The following is a 4,170-nucleotide window of genomic DNA, read 5'->3' on the forward strand; positions in this document are numbered from 1 at the left end:
CTTTGTGAATCATGAAACCATATGCCACTGGTTGTCTGAATCGAAGGAAAAAAAAAAAAAACCCAACAACAAAAACAAAAAGCCCAACTCTACACCAAGGAAATCAGTGATGTGATCAGTGCCAGGGCCCTTTGACCATCTTACACCTTCTCAAACTATACATTAAAAAAAAAAAAAAATCTTTGCTATTGCCTGAACCATGTAAAATACCAGAACTCCTGTAGTGTTAACAAGGAATAAAGATCTTGCACCAGATGGTGCCTCTTGTCTCCATCTATCTCTAGCCCAAACAATCTGCCAGAGTTTTGAAGAAAAATGCAATGTGATCATGTTGCAAAGTATATGAAGAAACAGTATGAAAAGTAATCTGGCTCAAGCAATGGAACCCAGAAGGAAGGGGATTATTATGACTCTTTGAGCCTAGGAATCAGGGTACTGCTAGCTCTGCATTTTAGTCCATAATACAAATGGTATGCCCAGGCACAGCTGGAGGGCGAGCATTGCACCTGAGATATCTCTGTACCTCTGCAACATATTCATATCAGTCAATATGGTTGAAATTTCAGGAATTCATCTAGATATTTTGTTTCTATAAAACAGAATAAACTGTTGGATGACTTAAAAAAAACTAACAAGCTAGGAAGGGAGAGTTCACAGGAGAACTTATTATTTAATGTTTATTTCTGTATTTGCCCTGCAGTTCTGAATTTGGCCATCTTGGTGATGAGATCTTGGGTACAGTTTGTGCATCTCCTTTGCAGAACATTCTTAAAAATGTTTAAAATAAGCTTGGATAGTTTGTTGTTGTTGTTGTTGTTATTTCTCTGCTTCTCCATGTGACTTTTGTGGCCACAGTATTTTCAGGTATCTTCCTGCCCTCTCATACTTTGATCGTGGTATTGTTACCTCTTTGCCATAAGATCTTTGATCTTTTATTATCTTTAGATTTTATCTAACACCTATAGAATTCTAAGGTGTTTTATGATCAGAGATTACTTAATGGGAAAGAAAATAGCTTTTCAGGTCTTTTCTAGATACAACTCATTTGAACAGATAACTTTGTTTTTTTAAAAAATAAATTTGTTTATTTTATTTATTTATTTTTGGCTGCATTGAGTCTTCGTTGCTGCACGTGAGTTTTCTCTAATTGCGGTGAGTGGGGGCTGCTCTTCCTTGCGGTTCACAGGTTTCTCACTGCAGTGGCTTCTCTTGTTGTGGAGCATGGGCTCTAGGCACGCAGGCTTCAGTAGTTGTGGCTTGCGGGCTCTAGAGCGCAGGCTCAGTAGTTGTGGCACATGGGCTTAGTTGCTCTGCAGCATGTGGCATCTTCCCAGTCCAGGGCTCGAACCTGTGTCCCCTGCATTGGCAGGCGGATTCTTAACCACTACACCACCAGGGAAGCCCTGAACAGATAACTTAGTTTTATATTTACTTTTGGTGCTTGGACTGGAAGTATACAAATGGCAAGCCTAGAAAATGATGGTGATTTGATAGAAAGTAGCTCATTGTTGCTACTCAGAGTGTGGTCTAAAGACTGATTTAGATGAGCAAACTGGTAAAGGTCTATGATGAGACATACAGAAATTGAGAGTCATCATTTAGAAACTTCCATAGCAATTTGACATAGCTGTGACATCCAAGCATGTGATCACTTTTCCAGAAATTCATTTTATTTTAGCTTACCAAAATTTCAGTCCATTATGGATTGGAGGAAATAAGAACTGTGTTCACTACCACAGATAGTTTAAGAATCACCACTTGTTTATTTATTTTTTTAAATTTAAGTATACTTGATTTACAATGTTGTGTAAGTTTCTGGTGTACAGCAAAGTGATTCAGTATCTATCTATCTATTCTTTCTCATATTCTTTTCCATTATGGTTTACTACAGGGTATTGAATATAGTTCCCTATGCTATACAGTAGGTTCTAGTTGTTTATCTATTTTATATATAGTAATTTGTATCTGCTAATCCCAAACTCCTAATATATCCCTCCCCCACCCCCTTTTCCCCTTTGGTAACCGTAGTTTGTTTTCTATGTCTGTGAGAAGTACCACTTTAGAGTCCGTAATTCCATCATTTTATGTAAGATGGATCAAAATAGAGACAATGGATCCACCCACGACAAGGAGGTTAGAGCAGTCATCTAGTTATGTGTTAACCATTACTCAGGAGCTTTAATGGTAGTTGTGGAAGGAAAGGAATACATCCATCTTGGAAATACTATCCAGGAGAAGGAACAGGATGAAGTCCTGAACTGAACCATGTGACAAGGAGGCTCATGCTGCCCCAATATTAGCCTGGATGGTGTTGCTCCCAATAGATATGGAAAAGCTTCATTGGCAGTAGAGCCTTGAAAACACCAGGAATTCTGACTTTTTAGTTTTAAGTTAGTGATGGCAAAACATCTATTTAGAAATTTATAGTGAGCCGTGAAAGACTGTGGACCACAGCTGAAGAGTTCAATGTTAGAAACTTAGAACAGATGGGAAATTCTTCCTGATAGTTTTACTAAGAGAGGTTCCCCGCTTCACATTTTCTGATGTTTGAAATAACATTATTTACAACTTTCCTTCTTTTTCCTTACAAGGTAGATGCAATACATGGGAGTGGATGAAGAACACGTGCTCAGACCACTCCTACCTTTGCAGGATGTGTTGGCATATTCCAAGCACTGAAAAATGCCATAGCTGATAGCCCATAATAAAAGTAGCAAAGCCCACTTAATGATGATGTATCTCAATGATGTTCTAAGGAAACTATTTTTTGGTATCTCAGATTTGAATTTTGTCAAAGAAATAATATTAGAAATAAGTAATGGTTAACTCTCTCCAGGTTATTTCCATAAAACCTGTTCTTTTTTTCTTTAACCTTTGAATAGAGTTGAAATAATGTTATTAGTGCTAACAACAGTATTACTATGATTTCTGATTTCTAATTGTACTATTATTAATGATGTTAGTTTATTTAAAACTTTTTATAAGTTTATAGGGTTTTTATAGACTGTAATAATGATCCATATGGACAACCATTTATATTGTTTCTTCTGTGGAAATTCTATTTCAGAGTTGTGGCTAGAGGAATGAGTGGCACTGCATCTGATTCACAGTACACACACACACACCCAGACACACACACACACACACACACACACACACACACACACCCAGACACACATAACTACCAGATAGTCTCTTTTGACTTTTTGGTGCTGGTAGTGAAGGAAATGTCAGGACTCATTTAAAGATTCATCCCTCTAGGTCTAGGAAATATAGGAGTTCACCCAAAATGTAATGTGGATTGTTTGTTTTTAAGGTGTATATTATAGCTATATTGGCTTCACATTTGGAAAGAAGTTCATGTCATTTTATGTTCTTTTATCAAATACCTAACCCACTCCCATTTCAGCTCTGCTACCCAAGGAAGAGGCACAATTCCACTTGCTACTGGGCTTCTAGGGGAATGAAGAGTAGAATGATATCTCTCCCTAAGCTTTGGGAGGCTTGCTGAGTGTGAACCCGACACTGAACAAATGGCAGAGGCCAAGACAGTGTCAGCTAAATAATCTCCCTTTCAGGTTATTAACGCATAGAAAATGTATAGGCAAAGTTATAATTTCTGTTTTTTCTGTTTTTCTTTCTTGACCATCTTTCTAAAACTTGCCATTGCCTCTCCTTTTCATGTGTGTGTGTTCTCCCCTCTGTGTGGGCATCTTTGATGAGCAAGGAGGGCCTGCTTACACATTGCACATCATTCGGGCTGTCGTCTCGTGTGCCGGGTATTTCAATGCGATTGCATCTCTATTCATCTCCTGACAGAAGTGGCAATGGTGCAGACAGGGGTATTTGTTATTGAAACAAACAAAGCCTGTGGTGTTAGAGATTTGTATGCAAAACCTTCACAACAAAACTAAGTAGCTATTTACTTTAAATATGCCAATTAACTGTTACTAATGTACAGTGCATTTCTAGGTTAAGGATGATTGATAGTAACACGCAGTGAAATGTTCTTCATCTACAGTCAGGAAATGTAAATGTACAAAATGGAAAGAACCAGCAGGCTGACAGCACTAGTTACATGTTTCAAAACAACACTTTCAAATTGTTCCCTTATTGTTCTTTCATCCTTTCTCGGTTCTGCACTTCCACAGCCTGGTAGCCAACAGTGTA

The sequence above is a fragment of the Mesoplodon densirostris genome, chromosome 3, assembly GCF_025265405.1.
Source record: "Mesoplodon densirostris isolate mMesDen1 chromosome 3, mMesDen1 primary haplotype, whole genome shotgun sequence".
Lineage (NCBI taxonomy): Eukaryota > Metazoa > Chordata > Mammalia > Artiodactyla > Ziphiidae > Mesoplodon > Mesoplodon densirostris.